This window comes from Peromyscus maniculatus, chromosome 6, assembly GCF_049852395.1.
Source record: "Peromyscus maniculatus bairdii isolate BWxNUB_F1_BW_parent chromosome 6, HU_Pman_BW_mat_3.1, whole genome shotgun sequence".
Lineage (NCBI taxonomy): Eukaryota > Metazoa > Chordata > Mammalia > Rodentia > Cricetidae > Peromyscus > Peromyscus maniculatus.
Window position 1 is genome coordinate 3,875,047 of NC_134857.1, and position 26,065 is coordinate 3,901,111.

At 42.5% G+C, this 26,065-nt stretch overlaps 1 protein-coding gene and 1 pseudogene across 7 annotated transcripts in view; one reads left to right on the forward strand and one right to left on the reverse strand.

The window, feature by feature from the left end:
- Positions 1 to 13,165: 13,165 nt before the first annotated feature.
- The window catches only part of LOC102908071 (rho GTPase-activating protein 20-like), a 51,950-nt gene continuing 39,050 nt past the window's right edge, over positions 13,166 to 26,065 (reverse strand). For 6 of the 7 annotated variants that reach the window (XM_076573849.1, XM_076573847.1, XM_042278975.2 and 3 more), the window contains 3 exons: positions 24,589 to 24,817; positions 14,962 to 15,223; positions 13,166 to 14,584 (listed from right to left, as the gene is read on the reverse strand). The gene's annotated coding sequence lies outside the window, so the exon portion shown is untranslated. The remainder of the gene's footprint in view (positions 14,585 to 14,961; positions 15,224 to 24,588; positions 24,818 to 26,065) is intronic. The other variant, XM_076573850.1, reaches the window with a different exon arrangement.
- Positions 14,175 to 19,455, forward strand: LOC102907770 (fibroblast growth factor receptor 3-like; annotated as a pseudogene).

A 26,065-nucleotide genomic window follows, 5' to 3' on the forward strand; every position in this document is an offset into this window, starting at 1 on the left:
ACAACACTTTGGACTCACCAAGATAGGATAGATAATGGATAATTTTCTCTGAATTTGTCAAATGTTAATGGACTAGATGTTGCTAATGTAATTATTTCCTGTATATATTTGTATATAGTTATTTTATTTATAGTATATAGTTTTTCTATGGTCATTAAAACTTACACTTTTTATTTAGACAAAAAGGGGGAAATGTGTGATGTTTTGTGTTCAGACAAATAAAGCTTGTCAGGAGATCAGAGGATGAAGTTAGCACTAGTTAACTATTGAAGCTGGGTAGGATGGCTCATGCCTTTAATCCCAACACTTGGGAGGCTCTCAACTTCAATCCCAGTACTTGAAAGGCTCAGGCCTTTAATCCTAGCACTCAGGACTCAGAGAGAGAAAGTGATAAAGTCAGGTGGAGACAGGATCTCAGAGGATCTGGAGAGGTAAGAAGTCACTGGTGGCTGTTCCTTTGCTTCTCTGATCTTTCAGGTTATTACCCCAATAGCTGACTCTAGGTTTTTATTGATAAGTCTAATTTGGTTCATGATTCAATTATTTTAATTAGAATCTTGTAGTTCTTGTTTAAACGAACTTGTTATATTTATATGTTTCTGTTTGTGTCATTCATCAGTGGTGCTGTCCATATTGCATTAATTTTATCAAATATAGGTTTAAGTATGTTTTTTTAATAGAAAATGATGAACTTCTATGTAATTTGGTATTCTGAAAATTGGCTACCATATCTTATTACCTTCTAGAAATTTTTTGTTTTGGGAGCCTTTATATAATGAGATAATTTTATTTTTTGCTTCTTGTGGGAGCCCACAACTGACTCAGTTTCCCAGTTTGAATCTGAAGTCTATTCTGAGTCAATAGAGTTCAAGCATGTTTGTTCCAAGGCTGTGAGAAAGTTCTGATTAGGCCACAGAGTCTCCTTGAAGGGCTGTGAGAAAGTCCTGATTAGCCCACAAGAAAGAACACTCTATCTAGCTAGATGCAAGCTGCTGATGCCAGCCAGAGGTACAAAAGGAGGTAGAAAATGAAACTGCCTACTCCTTGATGTAAGGCTGGATAGATAGTGGTTGAATGCCTGTGCTGTGCATTGTTCTACCTCTGTCCTTCAAGACTGTATATAAGCTGGCTGTGAAATAAACTCAGAGCTGTCTGGCATTGACCGGCAGACCACTCAAATCTTTTCTGTCTTCTTCATTGTCTCTTTAATCTGCACACCTCTACCCAGCGATCCAGCTGACTGTTGACAGGCCCGATAGCTTCTTAGCATTGGAAGTTTCTTTGATCTCATTCCTTGGCATATCCGTGTTTTCCAATTTTTGCTAAGTTTGCTCGTGGTTTTGCTACTTAAATGATGGATATGGTTAATACATTGATGGTAAATAAAAATCATATCTTTTGTGTGTTCTAGATAGCTTCTACTATCATTGTTACATAGCCTAGCATGATCTAAGAACTATCAGTTGAGGGCTGGCATAGATCAGAATCATCCGTGGGTATGCCTGAGAGATTACCTTGATTGTTGATTAAGTAGGAAGATCCAAGCACTGAGTGTGGCAGTGTCCCTAGGCATGTAGCCCAGAGTTAATAAGAGAGCTAGCTGAGCATGAGACTATAACCATGCAAGAGAAAACACTAGCAAGCAATGTTTCACAATGATTTTACCTTCAGTCACTAGCCTAAAATTTTTCATGAGTTCCTTCAATGATTGAACATGCTCTGGCAGTGTCAGCTAAATAAGCCTGTTTATTACCTCAGTTGCTTTTGGTAAAAGTATTTAATCACAGCAACAGAGAAGCAGTTTAGATCAAAAGTTGGTACACTTAAATGAGGTTGTTGCTGTAAGAATCTGAGAATGTTGTATTTTGCAAGAATGCCAAAGACATGCAGGACTCTGGATATCTAAAGCCATTGTAAACTCTACACTAATCTTAATGGGCCATTCCAAGAGAACTGGAAAATGAGAGGGCTGAGTAATTTATATAGTGGAGGTCAAGGTCATGAGGATACAGTGGGAAACAAACTCCATAAAACCTAGGATAAAGGTCATGTGCTTTGAATGAGAATCATTCCCATATGTTTAGTCATTTGAATGCTTGTTCCCCATTTAGTGGATTGATTGAGAAACATTAGGGGATATGACATAGTTGGAGGAGGTGTGTCATTGAAAATAGACTCTTGTTTGCTGCCTGCTGCCTTCAGATCAGGATGTAAACTCTTAGGTCCATGCTTTCCTTCTGCCATCTTTCCTCCAATGATGATAATGGACTTGAAAGAATAAAAATAATGCAAAGTGGGTACTTTTGGTGGTCACTGCCAAGGCATGCCATAAGCAAGCATGCCATAAGCAAAAAAGTTAGTGCAAAGGGTTTATTGGGGGAGATTTATTTGGGAGTGAAAGGTTGAAAGGCCATGTCAGAGTAAGGACATGAGAGAGGCAGACGGACAGAAAAGAGGAAAAAACCAGAGGAAGAACAGATGTTTGAGAGGAAAGAAGTGTTAAGAGAGGAAAGAAGAGGCTAGAGAGGAGTAAGAAGCAAGAGAGACAAGAGACAAGAGAGGTGAGATGAGGCAAAGAGGAAAGAAGAAGTAAGAGAGGAAAGAGGTTGTAAAGTGGAAAGAAGAGGAAAGAGAATGAGCTGTGCCTGGTGGGCACTTTTTAGGGGTGCGCATATCACATCCTGATGATGCAAAGGCCCTGGCAGCAGGTGATGACATAGCTTATCTACTTTGACAGCAGAAGCAGGCTGCTGCTGCAGTGGACACTAACAGGACTAATCCTCTGAGAAGTGAAAGCAATCTCCCAATTAAAAGCCTCCTGTTTTAAGAGTTGATTTGACAATGTTCCCCTCACAGCAGTAACTTAGCCAGGCCATTTGTATATTATCTTGGCAAAGAAATCTGTATTCTGCCCAGGTACTGAGAAACTGAGGCAGAATTAAAAAGTAACGACTTCTCTGACAAAACACTGAGTTGGTGATACAGTTAGTATTTATGATTCGTGCAGGTCTATAGTGAAAAACAGCAACAAGTAAGGCAAAAAGAAATGAAATGTGCAGTTTGTAGAGAAAAACAAGTCATTTTAGAAGGAAAGAGAAAAAGAGGATAACCCCTTTTGTTTTTGGGCCCATTCAGTAGGATATGGCATTGCAGGAGAAATGCCTGCTAACATTTGTTCAGAGAGACACACAAACAGATCAACAGTATTGAGTATACATCAGAGAAACAGTATCAGCAATTACTAACTTTATGAAAGGGCAGACAAGCTGGATATGGTGGCTCATGCCTTTTGAGAACTCAGCTTTAGTTGTCAGTGACATACTAAGACAGAGGCAGTAATTTTCAAGGTTAATGACATTAAAGAGAAGACACCTGTCCTTCACTGTAAGCATAGGAAAGGTGTCCTAAGAAAAGGACTCACTCAGCTAAATCTTCAAGTTATGGAAGCAAAAGGGAAGCCAATTTGTAGGCACAAAAATTACTTTCCTACAACACATGTTGCTCTGTCCTAAGTTGGGTGATTCCATTCACAGCCAGGTCCCCATATGGCTGTATCATCTGAATGCTACTTTTTCTATTAAAAAGAAAGAAGCAAAATTTAAATGTCATGGATTCCTCCTGTATGGCCTCAGTTCTGTACTGATGTAGGTATCTATATTTGAGAGTCAGAATCTCTTTGAGGAGATCCTAAGAGTTCATTGCATGAAGCTGTGAGGATGAAGCCTGGGTTGCATTTTGAGACACAAGATGTTGAGATACCAAATTGTGAGGTATTTTTCATGGAGAGCTATATATCATAAACAGAAAAAGCCAAAAGGAGAGTTATATGTGTGAGAAGCTGCAGGCATGGAGCTTTTTAAGCCTTTTGAAAATGAAGTTCTAGGTGTCTGAAACAGAGCTGTAGGAATTGGTCTTAGCCCTGCTGGGTTCAGAATTTTTCTTTGGTTGAAATGTTCCTCACTGTGTCTTCTGCCCTCTCCATTGGAGGGGAATGTATATTATGTGCTGTTGTATGTTGGAAAGATATAGTTGATTTGTTGATCATGTTAGACATTGCAGTCATGAGGGCACTGCACTACCCTAACTAATGATAGTATTAATAATACCCTATATAAAGTTCCATTTCAAAGAAAGGGGTGTAATAATGAACATTTAACCTCCATATGTCTTAATTATACAGGGACAGTACCTGATGATGGATGGGCTCATCTTAACAGGGAGCTGGGTTAACATTGAACAGAAGGTCACCATGTGGTCTGCTGACAATTTGACTTCTGACTTTATCATGAAGGATACAGTCATGGGACTTGGCCACCATTTTGCTAATGGTTTCATAAAACAGATAAAAGAAATGTGAATTCTTGGTTACTGTAACCACTTGACATAAACCAAAATGATGACACCCATGAACTTCCTGGTGCCACTGAACCTTCAGTATATTACCTCATTTACACTAAGAAGGTGATGACAGATTTCCATGTTGTATGTTTGCTTTATTTTTGACACATTGCTTTACATAATATATTTTCTGGCTTCCACGGACACTGAAGGATTTTTTTAGCCAAGTGTCTCCAAAACTAGCTAACTATAAAAGGAAGGGGATGTTTTAAAGTGTTTAAACTTGAAAGACTCATGGGAACTTGCATCATCTAGGGCTGTTCTTGGGAAAGCATGTATCCCAAGGGAACAAGAGGAATAGATTTCTGTGTGTGAGACAAGCTACTACCCCTGTCAGCTATGACAGCTGGAAGCTCCATATGCAGGTATTCTGGGGCAGACACAAAAGTGGACAGCAAATGGACCAAATAAGTCTGAGGTACTCTAAAGAGATAGAGTAATAAAAACAGGATGGTGGGATTGGCATAAAAACAGACCGGTAGATCAATGAATTCAAATCAAAGACCCTGATGTATAAATCCATACACCTATGAACACCTTGTTTTTGACAAAGAAGCTGAAACTATACAATGGAGAAAATCATCTTCAACAAACGTTGCTGGCATAACTGGATGTTGGTTTGTAGAAGAATGCAAATAGATCCATGTCTATTGCCCTGTACAAAACACAAGTCCAACTGGATTAAATGCCTCAGCATAAATTCATAAATACAAGAGAAAATGGGAAAAAGTCTTGAATGCATTGGCAAAGGAGACAACTTCCTGAATAGAACACTAGTAGCACAGACATTGAGATGGATAGTTAATAAATGGGGCCTCATGGAACTGAAAAGCTTCTGTAAGGCAAAGGACACTGTTAAGACAAAATGGCAGTGTATACAATGGGAAATGATCTTCAACCCCATATCTTAGAGAGTTAGATCTCCAAAATGTATAAAGAACTCAAGAAACTAGACATCAAACAACAACAACAAATAATAATAATTTATTTAAAAATGGTACAGATCTAAACAGAATTCTTAACAGAAAAATCTCAAATGGCTGAGATACATTTTAAAAATTGTTCAACATCCTTAGCCATCAGGGAAACATAAATTAAAATGACTCCATAATTCCCTTTTACACCAGTCAGAATGTCAAAGATCATAAACTCTAATGACAACTTATTCTGGAGAGGATGTGGCGCAAGGGAAACTCTCCTCGGTTGCTGATGGAAGTACAAACTTGTACAGCCATTTTGCAAATCAGTATGGCCATTTCTCAGAAAATTGGGAATCAATCTATCTCAGGATCCAGCTATACTACTCTTGGGAATATACCCAAACGATGTTCAACCATACCACAAGGACACTTGCTCAACTATGTTCATATCAGCATTTTTCATAATAGCCACAAACTGGAAACATCCTAGATGTTCCTCTACTGAAGAATGGATAAATTCCATAATATATAGAAAATATCATAATTTTACACAACTGATTATTACACAACTTTTAAAAACAATGACATTAGTAAATTTGAAGGCAAATGGATGGAACTAACAAAAATTATTCTTAATGAGGTAACCCAGGCCCAGAAAGACAAACATGGTATGTACTTACGCATCAGTGGATATTAGGTGTAAAATAAAGGATAATGGTGCTATAATCCACAGTCCCAGATAAGCTGGTCAATGAGGTCCAAAGATGAAATCATGGATTTCCATGGGAAGAGAAATAGATCTCCTGGTTAGACAAGGGTGGGTGGGGTTGGAAATATAAGGGATCTGATTTGGGGTAGGTGGAGGGGGAGAATAATGAAAGAGATGTCTTGATAGGGTGGTCATTTGTGGGTCAGGTAGAAACCTGTTGCAAGGGAAACTCCCACAAATCTACAAGGATGACCTGTTGCTAAGACTCCTAGCAATAGTGAATAGGTAGACTCAACTGATCATCTCTTGTAATCAGATTGGTAACTACCCCAATTGTCATCAGAGAGCCTTTATCCAATAACTGATATCAACAGATGCAAAGAATCACAACAAAGCTCTGGACTGAGCTCAGGGAATCCCTTTGAAGAGACAGAAGAAGGATTGTATGAGCCAGGAGGTGTCAAGCTCATTACAAGAGAAACAACAGAAACAAATAACTTGGCCTCATAGGAGCGTATAGACTGGCCTGACACCTAGGGAGCCTGCATGTGATCAACTTAGACCCACTTCATATTCATGACTGTTGTGTAGCTTAGAATACTTGTGGGACTCTTAGCAGTGGGAACAGGGCTTGTCCTTAACACTTTAGTTAGATTTGGGGGACATATTCTTCATACTGGGTTGCAATGGCCCAGCCTTAATAAAAGGAGAGGGGCTTAGTACTATCTCAATTTAATATGCCATGCTTTGTTAACATCCTTGGGAGGCCTGCCCCTTTCTGAACAGAAACAGAAACTGTAGTCAATTGGGGATAATGGAGGTGGGGAGAAGGGATAGAAGGAGAAAAGGGAGGGGAAACTGCAGCTGGGATGTAAAATTAGTGAATAAATTTAATTAATAGAAAAATTAGAAAACACAGATATGCTAGGAAATGGAAAAATGGAAGCCACTGAGAATGAGAAAAGAAAAATACAACTATTTCTTTACAGAAACTCCCCAAACCACAAATTTCAAGAGGCTAAGAAGTTACTATAGCCAATTTTCAGAATATAAAAATACATGAAAGTCTATCTTTTTCTGGAAAAAGAACAACGAATAATTAGATATATAATTATTTTAAAAATACATCATAGACAGCATCACTGAAGAAAGACACAAAGCTACAAATATATCATTGTCCTTTAAACAAAGAAGTACAAGATTTTAATAAAACAACAATAAGAATAAACCACAGGCCAGCACTCACGCTGTGTGCACTCTAGTACTCTCTACTTTACCAGTCATACAAATGGTGTGTTTGTGGGGTTCTTCTTTAAATATTTGAGACTTACTCAATAACTGTTATTTCAACATTGCAGATAATAGTTTTAATTAATACAATCTACTTTGTTCTCTTATGGTAATGGGAATGATACCTTTTATGATCACTTAGAAACTATTTTTTACTTTCTATGATTGATGATTGTATGTAATTTTGTATCATAGTGAGGTAAGGTATTGCAAATATTTTAAAACCAATAGCAAGATAGCAGATTTTTTTTTCATTTTTCTTTATTGAGAAATTTTCTAGTCACTCTACATACCACCCATAGATCCCACCTCCTCCCTCCTCCCACCTCCAGCCCTCCCTCCCAAGCCACCCCACATACCCACATCCCCAAAATCAAGATCTCCTATGGGGAGTCAGCAGAGCCTGGCACACTGAGCCTAGGCAGGTCCAAGCCCCTCCCCACTGCACCAAGGCTGCACAAGGTGTCACACCACAGGCACTGGGCTCCCAAAAGCCTGCCCATGCACCAGGGATGGATCTCAATCCCCCTGTCTGGGTGCCCCCCAAACAGTTCGAGCCAAACAACTGTCTCCCATATCCAGATGGCCTAGTCCAGTCCCATGGGGGCTCCACAGCCATTAGTCTACAGTTCATGAGCTTCCACTAGTGTGGCCGGTCATCTCTGCACATCTTCCCATCATGATCTCAATGAACCCTGCATGCATAATCCCTCCTCTCTCTCATTGATTGGATTCCTGGAGCTTAGCCTGGCGCCTGGCCATGGATCTCTGCATCTGCCTCCATTAGTCACTGGACAAAGGCTCTATGATGACAGGGTATTCACTAGACTGGTCACCAGAGTAGACCAGTCCAGGCACCTTCTGGACCACTGCCATCACTCCAAATGTGGGGTCATCCTTGTGGATTCCTGAGAGCCTCCTGGCACCCTGCCTCTTCCTATTCCCATGATGTCCTCATCTATCATGATATCTCCCTCCCTGCCCTCCTACTCTGTCCCTGTTCCAGCTTGACCCTCCCATTTCCCCATGTTGTCATGCCCCACTCCTTGCCCTCTGCCACCACCACCCCACTCCCAGTCTGCTCATGTAGATCTCATCCACTTCTTCACAGGGTCATCCATGTGTCCCTCCTAGAGTCTTTCCCTGCTAGCTAGCCTCTCTGGAGCTGTGGATTGCAGTCTGGCCATCCCTTCCCTCACATTTAGTATCCACTTATGAGTGAATACATACTATGTTTGTCCTTCTGAGTCTGAGTCATGTTCATAAGGATCATCAAATGTATCCCCATTTAATTAGTTCTTTTATTATTTTGAATAGGTGAATGAATTTTTGTTTATTGCATGAAATGTACTTTGGGGCTGGACAGGATAGACACTCAGGATGATGTTTTCTAGTTCCATCCATTTGCCTGCAAATTTCATGATACCATTGTTTTTTACTCCATTGTGTATATGTGCCACATTTTCTTTATCCATTCTTCTACATTGTTTCCAGGTTCTTGATATTACAAATAATGCTGATATGAACATAGTTGAGCATGTGTCCTTGTGGTAAGATTGAGCATTCCTTGGGTATATGCCCAAGAGTGGTATAGCTGTCCTGTCAGAATTGCTAAGATCAAAAACACTGATGACAGCTTATGTTGGAGAGGATGTGGAGCAAGGAAAACACTCCTCCACTGTTGGGGGGAATGCAAACTTGTACAGCCACTCTGAAAATCAGTATGGCAGTTTCTCAGAAAATTGAGAAGACAGCAGATTTTAAAAAAAAATTGTATGATTTGTATTACACACTCAAAGCAACTTGTTTTACACCAATTGCTTTATAAGCCTTAAGTACATTTGAAAAAAATTCTAATTTCATTTTCAAGTGTGTGTGTGTGTGTGTGTGTGTGTGTGTGTGTAAGAATGTCTTTCATGTATATACAGGTGACACCTGAGAAAAGCTGTTTCTAAAGCTATATGAAAAGCTAAGAATTTCTCAATATGATTATGATTAGAGAGCTGTAATGAACATTTAACCTGTGAGATGGGAGGATCCTGCAGAGATTTTTGCATTTTGGGGGATGGACTCACCCCCCCCCCAATGGGGCTGAGCTAATCTTGAGCAAACAGGAACCATGTAGTTGCTCCCATTTGACTGGTGACCTCATCACAATGGAAACAGCCTAGTGAATTAGCCATCTTCTTTGCTAATGGTTTCATAAAAGGCATCAATGCCATGTGACTTCTTGGTTGCTGTGGCATAAAACAATGGAGACCTCCATAAACTTGCTGCTACTGAGCCCTCAGGGGATTACCCCATTTATACTAAAGAGGTGACACCAGACTTCTATGGTGTATGTTAGCTTTGATTTTTTTTTGACACATTGCTTTATCTGATATATGTAATGGCTTCAAGTAGAAAGTGAAGAATTTTGTTAGCCATGCGCCTTCAAAACTAGCAAGGCATCAAAGAAATCTGGCACTTTTAAATGCTTAAGCTTGAACAGCTCATATAAAATTCTCCTCCCAGTCTCTCTCCATCACCTTCCCTATGTACCCCCCCCCCCCGCCCCGCTTCTACTCCCCTTCAGTTTCTATTCAGAAAAGGGCAGGCCTTCTATGGCATATCAACAAAACATGGCATACCAAGTTACAGTAAGATTAAGTGCTTCCCCTTGTATTAAGGCTGGGCAAGGCAACCCAGTATGAAGAATAGAGTCCCCAAAGTCAGCAAACAAAGACAGTCCCTGCTCCTACTATTAGGTATTCCACAAGAAGACCAAGCTGCAGGACTGTCACATGTATGCAGAGGACTAGGTCAGTCCTATGCTGGCTCGCTGGTTGTCAATTCAGTCTCTGAGTACCTACAAGCCCAGGTTAGTTGATTCTGTGTTTTCTTGTGAAGTCTTTGACCTCTCTGGCTCTTACACTCCTTCCTCCCTCTTCAGCAGAATTCCCTAAACTAGGCCTTATGTTTGACTGTGGGCTTCCACATCCAGAAAGGAAACACACTAACACTAATGTGTATTTTATATTCCACAGAAAATTTCATACACAACCTGTATTTAATAATCACTGAGGTTAAGTAAAAGCAACATCCAACACAGTAATCTTCTATGCCTTTACTTTACAGTGCCTAGTAAAGTGATTGACAAGTGGCAGATGACCAAGTTGTGTTTGCTCAAAGGAGTGGTTGTTATGTGTAGAACTTGCCATGACACATCATAAGGTCAATGAGTAGGTTTTGTTTTCTCTTCTTCTTCTCATAGTCCCTACTGAAAAGAACAATTAGAAATGCAAACTCAGGCCAGTGTCACAAGGCTGCACTAAATGTCTTAAAGAAAACTATGGGAAGATATATGTGTTTATATGCATATGCTTGAGATGGTACCAACAGATTTTTTTATGATCATGGTTTTGAAGGGTAGTTAGTGGATTTTTAGTGGAATTTTGATATCAGTAATTTTTTATATCAGAGGGGAGGTTGGGGGAGTTGGGAGGGAGGAGGAGGAAAAACTTGTCAGGTTGTAAAATTTAAATAAATTTAAAATAAAAATATTTCTGTTCACTAACTTTCACTCATAGATCAGTGTCTATGCTATTGGTAAGTTTTAGTGGAATTAGTAGAAGCAGCTAAGTATTAAAAATTGCAACTTCATGACATACCTAGTATACTTTGTAGAAAATCTTCACTTTGCTTGAAATTGAAGAAGTTGAGTGATAATGTAAATGATGGCGTCGATAGCTGCATAGAAATGTAATATGAATCCTACTGAGTACATTCAGACAAAAAGAATTAAAATAATTGTGTTGGAAAGGAACTTTGCAAAATCTGGTTATGTGGGTGATAGTGTCAAACACATAAAAGACATGTTTATCTGTTTTATACTTAATTATTTTTTTCTTTTTTTGTATTTTATTTTATTATTATTTTTTTCCTTTTATTTTATTTTACAATACCATTCAGTTCTACATATCAGCCACAGATTCCCTTGTTCTCCCCCCCTCCTGCCCCCCTCCTCTTCCCCCCAGCCCACCCCTCATTCCCACCTCCTCCAGGGCAATTATTATATGGAATTTACTCTCTGCTAGTAAGAATGAGAACCAACAGAATCAATGTTTTGCATTGCTCATTAATCTTGCTGTATGGGAAAGAGAATTGACAAGTCAACCCATAAATTATATACCTAGACAGAATTTTTTTTTTAAGTTTATTTATATGTGGCCTCTTTTTTGAGACTGTATTTTTCTGTGTAACAGCCCTGGCTGTCCTGGAACTCAATCTGTAGACCAGGCTGGCCTCAAATTTACAGAGCCCCACCTCCCTCTGTCTCCCAAGTGCTGGGATTAAAGTTGTGTTCCACCACTGCCTGGCATGTGGCCATATTTTTGAAGAATAACATTTAGAACAAAAAGATTTAGACAAGTGAATAAAAAGCATTATTTTGCTGGGAAAATCACAGTAAAGGAAATATCCCCTATTTTAAAATTTTATTTAATGATGTAATGGAATTGCAATAAAACCAGAAACAGTCATATTAGCAGACAGCTAAACTTTCAAAAGCGAGTGAATTGTACCAAACTTAATTCTTTATATGTGAAGTATTTTGCTTTGGCAGTTGGCCAAATAGCTTGTTTCTCAATTGGTTCTTGGATTAATACTTGGATATACAAGGCAGGTGAATAGGCACTGGATGCTCCCCAAATTCATACCTTAATATATAAACCTAATGTAATCAGCATTAAGATGTCCCACTTTTTGGTATCATGTGCTAGCTTGTTCCCCTTCCTCAGTAAAATTATCAGTCAGTTTAGGGGGGGGTATTTGTTTCTGTCATTTGAATGTGAGGACACAGATGAGGACATCATTCAAGCATTTTCTACAGAACTGTCAGGAGTGAAGTTAGGCTTTTATGAGTGATCTACTCAATGCTCTTTTAATAGAGTATTCTGAATATTCTAAGAAACAGTATTTTATCTTTCTTACAAGGTAAAAAAAAAGATCCTTAACATGTCAGGTAAATTTTAAAAAATCCCGCTATTTTTTATTACTGTGAAGATGATAGGCTTTATAAATTTCAATAATTGTTATGGGGCAAGAAGGAAAAATTGGCCTCAAGTAATGTTTATATCTTATCCGCACTACACACAAGAAAAAAAAATCACTGTTTTGGGGATCCTGATTAACATTAACTTTCACACACTTTGCTGAAGTATTTTAACAATACTTTAATCAATACCACTCTTATTTATTGTGATGACAAACATATCAAAATAAACCAGAAATAGCAGAGTCAGTATAGAACATGCTCTCTTGGTGAAAATGATCATGAAAAATGTTTTTGTCACACCAAATGATAATAAATAGTAAGGTGAAGGTACATTGTACATTATGTTAAATAATTAAATATTCTGCCTGAATCTGAGTAATTATTCCATATGTGATGTACATAACCATCTCAAGATCCAAATGACTGGATAATTTGACATTATTCATAGGGAGATCAAATGAATTATAGAGTAAAATGATCAGCATCAAATAAAATAAGTCATTTCTATGGGTGTAGGAACTCCACCCTTCTCTGTGTTACAATGATATATAAATGCAATAATTGCTACATAGCTGCAGGCAACGTGGATGATGTGAAAAGCACATCCATTCAGCATCTGTCATTCATCCTTTAGAGACCTGGTGAAATCATAAACACTGAAATTCAGTTTTTCCAAAAAAACCAAACAATCTTAGCATTAGGAATTCATGTAGACAGAAAAAGAAGAAGGATTATCCTTAGGGTTTCTTTGAGAGAGAGAGAGAGAGAGAGAGAGAGAGAGAGAGAGAGAGAGAGAGAGAGAGAGAGAGAAGAGAGAGAGAGAGAGAGAGAGAGAGAGAGAGAGAGAGAGAGAGAGAGAGAGAGAGAGAGAGAGAGAGAAAATGAGAGACTGGTTGCTTTCAAAGTTCTAGGATCTGGCAGTCTGCAAATACATAAGAGAGAATTTTTAGGAAGATGTCAGAGGCTTCCTCTTCTGCACTTGCTGGCTTTCTCACTGGTGCTCTACGGAGACATCACAAGAGAAGGGTGACGGTGAGGCATTTGGGTGACTGGAAGAAAGTCTCAGGTTTTTATTATTATTATTATTGTTGTTGTTGTTGTTGTTGTTGTTGTTATCTGGCCAAGCTCTGCAGCAAAACTCCCTCCCCTATGGTGCCAGGGTTTCAGGTCAATAGAAGTCACAAAAGCTGGCTGAGGTCCCAACACTCATGTCCACACTGCTGAGAAAGACCTGATGGAGGGTAATGAGGCTGCAGTTTATCCACAAGCATCATCAGCTTCTGGGTGTGCTTCTCCCTCTTAATCCTGATGATCGAAACTGTGACACTCTGCTGCTTGAATGGTTCCTCAGGGAAGGTCCTCGTTTCTCCATTCATTCTCAAGAGCTCTCACTTCATACCTAAGTGACAAGTGAAAGTAGATACCAGGTATTGATCTCTCTCTCCTGCCTTAAGTCTCCTAGAGTCCCAGCAGCACCAGGGGCCTGCCCAGGACACATTTCTCTGCAGTCAGATGGGCTGATATCTTCCTATTTCTATTCTCCAGGTGGAGCCAAACTCACTCTGAGGTGCAAAACAATTTTGAATCTTCAGCAACCACTATATAAAAGTCAGCATCCCTCTACTCGGCCCCATATCCTGCCTCACACAGATTTGACCTTGCCAATCCTGGGTGTTATACCAGTTATGTGGCAAAACCCTGTCCCACACGATCTGAGCAAGTGGACATGCAGTCCTACCTCTGCATAAACTCTGACATAGCCCGGTCTGTATGGTCAGCTCATTCTCAAAAGAAAATCCTGTTATAGCCAGTGTTTCTGAGCTTGAGCCACCTGCTGACCCCAAGTCAGTGCTAGTGAGAGACATGATGCACTTCGTTGGTTTGGTGTATACCTGGAGGAGGTCCAGTGTTAGGGGGCTATATGGCTACCAGGTAGAAGCCTGTTGGGGGTGAGATGAAATACTTCTAAGATGGGGTTCAGGATGAGATCTTAGGGGTTACTCTGTATTCATGAGCAATGGTCCATAGCCAGCTATAGGGCTTCTGAGATGCAGTGGCACAGGGTCACAAGGGATAGGGATGCTGGGCACATACTCACTGTCTGCATCTGTGGGCAGGCTGACATTTGGTAAGCGTCTTGGAGAATGCTGCTTTTGCCCAGTTTTAATGGCAGAGTCTATTGACATTGACATGGAAAGCACTGCCAAGCCTTTCATTGTGGCTGTGAAAATACTGAAAGGTGAGGAGGGAGAGAATTAGTATAGGACATTTCAGGGCTAGGTAACACCCTAACACCCTAGCTCCCAGCACACTTGATGCCAATGGCCAAAACTGTTGGACTTGGTGTCTGAGATGGACGAGATGAAAATGACTGACAAGTACAAGAACATCATCAACCTGCTGGGGGCCTGCACACAGGGCAGTAGATGTGGTAGGTGGGTGGAGGCTCCTGAGTCATACATCTCTGAGGTGCATGTGCTACTAGGGCCACCGCATATGTTGAGGGAGTAAGCAACTAAGGGTATCCAATGGGAATTTCTGTGGGCATGATGTCCCCCAGGCATTGACTACTCCTTTGATACCTCCAAGATGCCAGGAGAGCAGCTTACCTACAAATATCGGGTGTCCCTGGGCAAGGAGTTTCTGGCTTCTCAGAAGGTGAGCAGAGGTAGGGCGCAGGCTATGTGAGTCCTCACTAAGTGGAAAAGTGGTTGACAAGCTTGCCTGGGCTGAGGAGGGCTCAGCTCTGCCCAGGTTCCTTTCAAATCTCCTCAGTGCATTCACAGAGACATGGCTGCCTGAAATGTACTGGTGACTGAGGACAATGTGATGGAGATTGCAGACTTTAGCCTGGCCCACAACATGTACAACCTGGAATACAACAAGACCACAAATGTGAGCCCTGGTCCAGGGTGGTTGAGGTACAGTGCCCCATTAGGGGACACCTGACAGTCAACACCTCTCCCTCTGCCCATGGCCAGCTACCTGTGAAGTGGATGGCCTCAGAGTCCATGTTTGACCAAATTTAAACCCACCAGAGTTATGTGTATGTGTCCCAACATAGAATGGGGGTACAGAGTTCTGGGGACAGTAAGACCCAAGTCACATCTATCACGGCCTTCAGGGTCCTGGTCCTCTCAGGATGTATTCTGACTTTCCATTGAGTCAACAGCACAGCCCTGGCATCTTCCTCATCCTGCTGCCCTCACCTTGCCCACTGTGGCATGTCCTGGTGAAGGACTCCTGCAGCAGTGGGCCAGTACTTATAGGCCCTTTGCCTCTCTCTCTCTTGCAGTTGGATCTTTGGGGTCCTATTCTGGGATATCTTTATCCTAGGGAGCTCAAGGTATATTGGCATCCCAGTAGGAGAACTTTTCAAGCTATTGAAAGAGTGCCACCACATGGACAACCTGTCAGCTGCACATAAAACCTGTGACTAGAACATTCTTTGATCACTCCTGTAACCAGTCCCGGGGAGTGACTGGATTCCTACCAGGGCCTCTGGGATGAGTAAGTGGCTAGTGACCTGGGTTGAGGTAGAGATGGGCAACAGGACAGGAAACCACAGCTGTGCTTGTGACAGGCATGTGATCCTGTGGGAATGTGGGCATAAAGTGCCTTCACAGAGACCCACTTTCAAGCTTCTGATACTGGATTTAGATGTCACTGTGACATCAGCCAATGTGAGTGCAGCTCAGTCCTGCACCCTCTGTGCCGCCTCTGATTCCTGTTGGTGCTGCTCCTTGCAGTACCACTAGTGGGACAGGGCTTTAGAGGCACAGCCTGAACACAGATGGCTGTGGCATCAAAGAAGATGCACACTAAAAAATAATCCTACAGCTTTTCCAACAGGTTTACCTGGACCTATTGGTGCCCTTTGAGCAGTACACAGCAGGTGGTGAGGATACCAGTAGCCTCAGGTCATTGGGCATGACTGTTCACCCACGACCTGTTGCTCCCAATTGAACCAGGAATCGGAGGCCTCAGATGTGAGGGGGCAACAATCCTACCTACCAAGCCCCAGCCAATCTTTATGCCAATCCTATCTTGCCTTGCTGCTGCTGGACCAACAGCAGATGAGACATCTCGTGTGTGTGTGTGTGTGTGTGTGTGTGTGTGTGTGTGTGTGTGTGTGTGTGTGTGTATCCTTGACTCCCGGGTGCAGTTGTCACTTGGGAACATACTTTACTCTATAGTGATCTCCTGACTGGCCTTGGCCAGGAGCACCAGATGTAATATGTGAGACAGCCTGCCCTGTATAAACCTGTGGTTCTGGTTTCCTCGTTCCCCACTGCCACCTTGAAGGGACCATTGTAGAGAGGTCTGGACTTTGAGTCCAGGATGGGCGTTGGCCTTTCTTGTATACAAAGCTGAGCCTGCAGAGAAGCTCTGCCCAATGTGGTGGGCCACCCTTCTCTGTGGTAGTTTTCGTCTGGGGGTGAGTTGAAGCTCCTCACTTTCAGGCCTCCAACTTTCCACCCTGACCCTCAGAGACTGAAATTATGTATCTGAAATTAGGGGCCATTGAATTCTCTCAGAATTCTATTCCAGAAAGGAATGTGTATAAATAGCTGTGTGTGATATCTATGCACACACACATATATAAGAATATCTATCTATGTGATGGAAAGCAAAACCATCTTCTATCCAATGGGGCTCACAGTGAAATGACAAGAGAAGCTGAGAAGCAAGGTGCTTTTGTGACACTGCAGTTTCATTTGTGGCTGGACCTTCACATTTGTGAAGTTATTTATTAACCCCAGAGTGCCAATCCCTCACCCTAGGTCCATAGAATTAAGCCTCAGTATGACAGAAACTTAAGTTGTAACTTGTTAATAGCTAAAGAGGTTTATGCAGAATTTAGGGGTATTGTTGAAAATGTACAATTGGCCCACACCAAGGCTGGAGGTAGACCCTGTAGCTTGAGAGTTTTCCCTCTAGGTCCCGCCAAGCCCTGGCAGTCCCTTAGCCCACTTATAAAATAAACATACAGACACATATTATTTAAACTGCTTGGTCATTAGCTCAGGCCTACCATTGTCTAGCTCTTACTTTTATACTCAGCCCATTTCTATTAATCTATACTTTGCCACGTGGCTCGTGGCTTACTAGTACCTTACATCTTCCTTGTCCTGGCAGCAGCAGTGGAAGTCTCCCCCCTCTGCCTTCCTGTTCCCTCAATTCTCCTCTCTGTTAGTCCCGCCTATACTTCCTGCCTGGCTATTGGCCAATCAGTGTTTCATTTATTAACCAATCAGAACAACACATTTGCCATACAGAACATCCCACAACAAGACCCTTGGAGCTTGAGCAGCCCCATAGTTAGAGCTGGATCCAGTGAGCAATTTTTATTTCCTCTGGCCCTCTTTTGTGGTCAATTATATTTCTATTGAAACTTTCTTCATGAGATTATTATTTTTTTTTTAATTTCAAGGTGAGCTGGTTTTTCACACATTCTTTTAATTGGTATGTATTACAGGTAGGAGTCTGTACCCAGGGAGGGGCCAGTATTGCACGAAGGTTCAGATATTAATAGATGTTAGAAGTTTGTAACTATGTGGGGCTAGAGAGATGGCTCAGCGGTTAAGAGCACTGACTGCTCTTCCAGAGGTCCTGAGTTCAATTCCCAGCAACCACATGGTGGCTCACAACCACCTGTAATGAGATCTGGTGCCCTCTTCTGGCCTGCAGTCATACATGCTGTGTACATAATAAATAAATAAATCTTTAAAAAAAAAAGAAGTTTTTAACTGTGTATATATAATTTATTGAATCTTTTAAAAGTTGTATTTGCTGTAGGCTTAACACTTCTTATACAATGCTTCTTCATTTTACACCTTGGACTGCGATGTTTCAAAGTTTGAGAGAAAGGGCAGTGGTCTCACTTTTGTATTGTTTTTGTGCTATCACTGGGCCCTAGGCTTTGGTGGTTATCCTTTGCTTGTCAGATAGCAGGGCTAGGACAGGGGTTCGATTTTTCTTGGGCCCCAATACATGGTTTGTCAGCCCACACTGGCAGATGTGGTCTGTTAATGCAGCCAACATCTTTTCCTGTAGAGACCCACAGAGGCTTCCTAGTGAGAACTCAAGTCAGAAAATCGCAGATTGCTTTACCCAGCAGGGCTGCTTAATGGGATATTTTGACCAAGGGTGTGGTTATCTGGTGTTTTGAAGGGTCTACACTTGGCTATATGGCATGCTTTGATCTTGCAAGGGGAAGATTTTTGCTCCCCCCTTGGCATATTATAAAAAGCCCTTTTGAATAAATTTCTGGGTGACTGGGTATTGACCCAGGGCTCTCCCAATGCTATCCTGTATCTCTGTTTTCCTTATCATCTATTCCTTCTTTCCTTCCTTCCTTTCTTTTTTCTTTCTCTCTCTCTCTCTTTCTCTCTTTCTATCATTTCCTTATTCCTCTCTCCACCACCCAAGAACCCTTTGATAGGTGAGAACAGGTCAGAGCTGTTCTCCTAAAGACTCCCATACATGGTGCCTGGAAGTGAGGCTTAGGCATGGAGAATAAAAAGAAGGAACACTGCAGGTTAAGGGGGCATGCCCAGTAAATTAAATAAGGAGGTGAAATTCTAATCTTGAGGAGTAAAATTGTAAATGTAAAGCAAGTAGTTAAAGTTAGGCTGCAGCAAGTATTTCTCTCTGTCTCTGTTTCTCTGCTTCTCTCTCTCTCTCTCTCTCTCTCTCTCTCTCTCTCTCTCTCTACACACACACACACACACACACACACACACACACACACACACAGTTGTAGAAAAGTTGTGGTCAAGTTTGGGGAATATAAGCTTTAGGTCTAGGGATATGGTGAAGGTTTAATATAACGTAACTTAGGGTAAGAGTAGGTTTTCCCAAGTTGTGGAACCTGGAACCTAGAAAGTAGCATTGGGGACCGAGCAGCCACTGCAAACTTAGCAGTCCAAGCACCTGCAGAGAGGGTGCTGCCCTGGGCAGAGAAGCGGTGTCAGCAACATGAGCAGAAGCAGCTGGACAAGCAGCTGAGACATGCTGGAACCCAGGGAACTGCTGGGGTGAGGTGGAGACTCGCTGGAAGCCAGGAGCAGCCTGGGCTCCCAGCAGCAGGACGTGGCTGAACCATGGAGCTGCCCTAGGGGCAGCATTCAGCTGTGCAAGTGGAGTAGCTTACAGAGGAAGATCCCAGCAGAGCAGGTAACAAAACTGGGGTGCTGAGTGAAAGCCTCAGCTCTCCTGGAGCCCCTGGGGTGAGAGGCAGTTGAGAGCCCTCAGTAACAGGACCAGGAGTATAAAACAAAAGCAGCTTTGCTGGGCCAAAGGCTTTGCTGCTATTTGGTGTTCAATGACTGGGACAGTGAAAGCTGAGTAGGATGGGGCCCTTAGCCACACAGTTTCTCTTTGTTGTGTTGAACAAATACATGTCTCCTTTAAGGTCCATGCTGGCTGCACATAGGTGTCTTTTGAAGAAGTCTGTACCAGTTAGCTACTGCAGTGCTAGCTATGGCACTAACAGATTTAGTCTTGGAGCAAATTGCCTTAGGGAAAGACTATGGACTGCTAATCACAACTGTAGCTGAGAACAAAAGTTTCAAAGATGCTCATGTGAACTGGGTTGTTGCACTGCAACAAGTTTTGGTAATGGGATTCCTCATATTTGGAGCTGTTTGCTTATGACTTGGACAGCTATACAAAGACTTCAGGGCAGCTGATAAGCCAGGCCCTGAGTTCTAGCATTCAATGGAATGTTAAGACTGGTATCAGAATTGACTTTTTTTTAACTTTTCAGACTTCAAAAATGGGAAAATTTTGATTTCACCTACAATTTTATTTAACTGTGGTGACTTGTAAACTGTTTTGTGGAACTGTTGTGTAGAAATGGAACTGTTTTGTATTTTTAAAAAATTGAAACTGTTTGTGTAGGAATAGAGAAATTTGTTTTTTCTACCCAGGCTCAAGATGTAGTTTAAAAAATTATAAAGAAAAGGGGAAGTTAATATTCTTCAGTCTCTTTAATTTAAAAAAAATTTCTTGTCCCTTGAGCAGATTAATGTTAACTTGGGTTAATATACCCTATGTTTTGTTAGTAGAAAGTGTAAATCATTCTATTAAGAGATTGCTTTTTGGATGTTTGCTAAAGCTTGTAACATGTTAACAGTTCTATTGAGAATTTGCTTTTGGATGTAAGTTTGTGAGAACTGTAATTGTGTATAGTAGTAGTCATATTAGAATTACAATGTTAACCCATTAGTGATAATGATGATGCTAAGAAGTCCTTAGATTTGATGCAGTTGTACCAGGAGCTTACTGATTTATTTGATGTGGTTGCATCAGGAGTTTATTCATTTAACAAAGGATTTGATGCAGCTAAAACTGCTGTAGCCGTCTTAGACCCATTCAAAAAGGCCATTCCATCTTTATCATCCTCTACTCCTTTACTAGGAGATACATCATCCACAAGGAGCAGGAGTACTGGTATAATTATTCCAGCTACTTACAAGCTCTTAGTGGAAAGCTGATTCAGAGCTGCATAGAGTTAAGCTGTGTACCCTCACTTGAGACCTTTATATTATTAGGAAGGGGAAACTGTGGAGACCCAGAGATGCTTCCTAGTGAGAACTTACTCAGGCTCAGAGAATCTGGGCTTGTTTTACCCAGCAGGGCTGCATAATGGGATGATTTGACCATGGGCATGGTTACCAAGTGTTTTGAAGGGTCTATACTTTGCTGTATGGCATGCCTTGATCTTGCAAGAGGGAGGTCTTTTGCCTCTCCCCTTGGCATATTATAAAAAGCTCCTTTGAACAAATTTCTGGGCAACTGGGTATTGACCCATTGCCCTCCTGAAGCTATCCTGTGTCTCTGTCTTTCTTATAATCTCTTTTTATCTTTCTCTCTATCATTTCCTCATTCCTCTCTCCACCAACCAAGAACTCTTTGATAGGTGGGAATGGGTCAGAGCCAGTCTCCCACAGACTCCCACATTTTCCAAACAATAAGAGATAACCAGCTCTGGTTTATATCTGTGCCTCTTACCTTCTGTTCTGGGACCTGGGCAGCTGTGCCATCACTGCCTGTGGGTACAGGTTCTGAGGTTTGTCCCTCAGGGAGGAGGGATAATAGCTGCTGAGGAATCCTCAGCTGCTGGCTTCTCCCTAGATCAAACTGCTAGATTCAGGCTCCAGGGGGACTACTAGTCTTTGCTTTTCCTTCCCAGGTCGAGGGCAGCTGGGTTTGGACAGGCCTACCTGTGGCCCAATGTGCAAAGCAGAACCTTAGAGTAACCAGAGTCTAGAGGTCCCAAGAATAGCATGCAAGAGAGCTGTGTTCATAGGAGGGAATAATGGCAATGTGGAGGACTTGCTCTGGGACTGTCTAGGTCCCTGAATGCCTTGACAGAAGAAGGATCCTATGAGAACAGGGTGGTCAGTTGTACGTGATAACCTCTGTGGGAAGAAAGGTAGGCAAAATACCTGGTCTAAACAGTGTACACTGATAGCAAATGCCCTTAATCTCATCACTTGAGAAGTAGAGGCAGATGTTCTGTGAATTCAAGGTCAGCCTGGTCTACAAAATGAGTTCTAGGACTGCCAGGGCTATGTAGAAAGAAGCTGATGTTTCCCTCCCACATACATCTTGATTGTCATTCTTCTGAACTCCTTCGGGCTGAGTGAACTTTGGCCCTGCCTTCACCTCTTGCTAGGATCAGGCCTACCATCTAGGTGAATGGACTTTCTGCATTGGCAAAGTGACTGGAGTCTGGGTTCTAGATAACTGTAAATGTGAACCCAAAAAACTTCTGGAAAGTCCTGGGTTTTAGAGGAAGCTGTAGGTCTGTCTCTCTGTTGGTCCCCCACAGCAACGTAACAAGGGGCACCAGACAGATTCATTCCAAGGACTCAGAGCCATGCAAACACCTGATGACAGTGACCAGGCAGGAGGAGGTAGCTAAAGGGCCTGAGTTTCCCATTCAAACTGCCCATGCCATATTGAAGTTGGGCTCCTCCTACTGTGTCTAGTCTCCTGTAATCCAGAGGAGTCTCTCTACCCAACTGTCTTGCCCTTTAGAATTGGTGGTGCTGATGGTGATTGCTTTGTTTGCTCTGGCTAGCATCAGGCATAGACTGACTCCCAGTCAGACACTCCTACTTACTGACACTGGCCTGTGGCCTGCCATCATCCTAGGTTGGCAATGGGGGCTCATCAGGGTGGGTCTCCCTGTTCTCAGTGAGAAAAGTATATTCTCTAGCAATCTGAGGAAGGGCAAGCTTCTATCTGTGGGTTTCTTCCTGATTCCCATGGACTACCTGCCTGCATTGACTGCCTTCTGTGCATAGCTTTGTCAAAGTGCACTCTAGTGCCTGGGGCCCAAGCATTTGCTCTTCTATGCCTCCCTGCCTTGAGTCTAAGGAGGGAGCACACTGGCCATGTATCATCTTAGTGGGTAGAGGATCATGTACATGCCCATGCACATCTGCTTTCAGGGTCTCAGGACAGGGAAAAGAAAGGATATATGTACCTGATACTAACAATCCTCCTCCTTATGTGGCCTCCCTAAGTTTTACCATTTTTGCTGGTCCAGCAGTATGGACATATCATTTTTCTTTTCCTTTTTTTTCATTTTTCTTTTTTTGTTTTTTCGAGACAGGGTTTCTCTGTGTAGCTTTGTGCCTTTCCTGGAACTCACTTGGTAGTTCAGGCTGGCCTTGAACTCACCGAGATCCACTTGGCTCTGCCTCCCAAGTGTTGGGACTAAAGGCATGCGCCAACACCGCCCAGCACTTTTCTTTTTTTTAAATAGTTAAACACATCTATACACTATATGTCACCTATATTGTGCTAACTATGTTTCAGGTATTTACTAGACAATCATGTCTATGCATCTTAGGAAATAATTCTGATTTGAAAGCTTATGTGACATATATAGCTATAGTGACATTTATCAATATGACTAATATTGCATGTTTACCAAATGTTATATAATGAAGACTATATACATTTCTTTTGTAGTGTAGACATCTTAGAGTATGCCTTGAACAGAAGTGGTGAAATGTCATATGTTGATGTGAAATTTGAAAAAAAAATGATAAATTCTAGCCCTAAGTGATATTGACATATTTGTGTGTGTGTGTGTGTATATATGTATTTATATATGTGGAATAGTCCCTAATATTTTTAAAGGGGCATATATTTCAGAAGGTATCGTTAATTGAGTCATTAAATGTGGTACATTAATTGAACTGCATTGGATATTAGATGTCATGTGGGAAACCATGTGCAGTAATGATGATGATGCTTGTAATTTACAAAGCTACACTACTCTTATTTTGGAAATGGGTGCTACAGGACATTTGTATATGTAAAAAATGTTCTCTTTTATTTAGTCATAACTTTCTTTTTTTTTTTTTTTTTTTTTTTTTTTTTTTTGTCAGATGCAAACAGCAAGAGGCTTTATTCAGGAACACGGGTACCCGGGGCAACACAGTCCCTCAAGAAGCTCAAGAGACTGGCGCCCCCCCCCCCCCCCCCCCCCCCCGGGCTGGAGCGGAGGGTTTTTATAGGGTCGGGCAGCAGGAGCACGAGGAGGGCGGGTTCAAACTCAGGGCAACTCATGGTTTACAGGGCTCTGATTGGACGATTCAAATGAGGCCGGGTTCAAACTCAGGGCAGCTCGTGGTTTTTCCCCGAGCTTGACACGCCTGCTGCGGGGCTCCAAGTTGTTTTTCTGACCTTTAGTACCCTTTTCTGGGGCCAGGAGGCCGGCTGTAGACACCCTGCGCTTTTCAGACCTTACTTGAAATGGCGTTAGGCTAAGCTAGTATGCTGGGATCTTTCATTCCCCCATTTTCTTATCTCAGGGAATGGAATCCTCCATTCATGGGGAAGAATAGGGATGTGGCTCCACATAACTTTCTTTTTATTATTATTATTATTATTAAGAAATTTTCTATTCATTTTATATACCAACCACAGATTCCCCTCTCCTCCCTCCTCCCTCCTCCCATCGCTCAGCCTTTCCCCCAACTCATCCCTCATTCCCACCTCCTCCAAGGCAAGGTCTCCCATAGGGAGTCAGCAGAGCCTGATGCATTCCATTGAGGCAGGTCCAAGCCCCTCCCCCCCTGCACCAAGGCTGCACAAAGTGTTCCACCATAGGCACTGGGCTCCAAAAAGCCTGCTCATGCACCAGGGATGGATGTCAATCCCACTGCCTGTGGGACCCCTAAACAGTTCAAACTAAACAACTGTCTTACCTATCCAGAGGGCCTAGTCCAGTATTATGGGGGCTCCATAGCTGTAGATCTACAGTTCATGCATTTCCACTAGTTTGGCTGGCCATCTTTGTACATTTTTCCATCATAATCTCGATGTCCCTTGCTCATAAAATGCTTCCTCTTTCTCATCAATTGGATTCCTGGAGCTCAGGCTGGTGCCTGGCCATTGATCTCTGCATCTGCTTCCATCAGTTACTGGATGAAGGCTCTATGATGACAGTTAGGGTATTCACTAATCTGATTACCAGAATAGGCCAGTTCAGGCACCCTCTCAACTATTGCTAGTAGTCTAAGGTGGGGTCATCCTTGTGTATTCCTGGGAGCTTCCCTAGTACCCTGTTTCTCCTTATTCCCATGATGTCTTCATTTATCATTATATCTCTTTCCTTGCTCTCCCACACTGTCCCTATTCCAGCTCGAACCTCCCGTGCCCTTATGTTCTCATTCCTCATCCCTTGCACTCTATTACCCCCTCACCCCCAGTTTGCTCATGTAGATCTCATCTATTTCTCCTTCACTGGGTGATCTATGCATCTTTCTTAGGGTCCTCCTTGTTAGCCAGCTTTTCTGGAGCTGTGGGTTGTGGACACTGGGCATCCAGATAATAAGACCAGCTCTGCTGTCTCATGACACATATCCAGAAGGAGCCAGATTGACACGTGTGTTATGTGTTCACCTAAGCATAGGCAGTGTCAGCTGTGTGACTAGAATACACCCTGTCTCCTCAGGCCTCCCCCTCCCCTCCCACACTCCTTTGCAGTTGGTAGGTCTCTCTCCTCAGCCTGACTCTTGGATTGCTGAGCTCTCTCTCCTGCCAACTTGAAAGCTGGCCTTTTCCATTTCTTCTCTCGTGTGTGGTCACCCTTTCCTTCTTAGCTCATCTTCTTTCCAACCCTGTCCGTTGACCCTGCCGGTGTCCTGAGCTCCAGCCCTGTTTACTCCAGCCACAGCCTTTTATGGAAAGGGAGCCCTGCGGTGGCTGCCTTCATCTTTCCCCATCCTATCCCTCCTACCTCACATGTTTGTCATTGCTGACTCCTGAACCAGCCCTGACATTCGTTCAGCCCCTGCATGTGTCCAGCCATGGCCACAGCCTGTTGGTTTCTCTGCATGTCCACCACCAAGCAGGCCCAGGGATCTTTGTAGTCACACTCACACTGCTGCTTCAATCTGCAGTGGTTTCCCATGACCTTTAGAGGTCATTGCAAAGCTGCCCCTGCATGTGTCCCCTCTTCCCACCATGCACTGTGACAGTCATCACCCCTGTCTGCCCTGCCTGTGTCCTCTCTTCCCCACCATGCACTGTGACAGTCGTCACCCCTGTCTGCCCTGCCTGTGTCCCCTCTTCCCACCATGCACTGTGACAGTCGTCACCCCTGTCTGCCTGTGTCTCCTCTTCCCACCATGCACTGTGACAGTCGTCACCCCTGTCTGCCTGTGTCCCCTCTTCCCACCA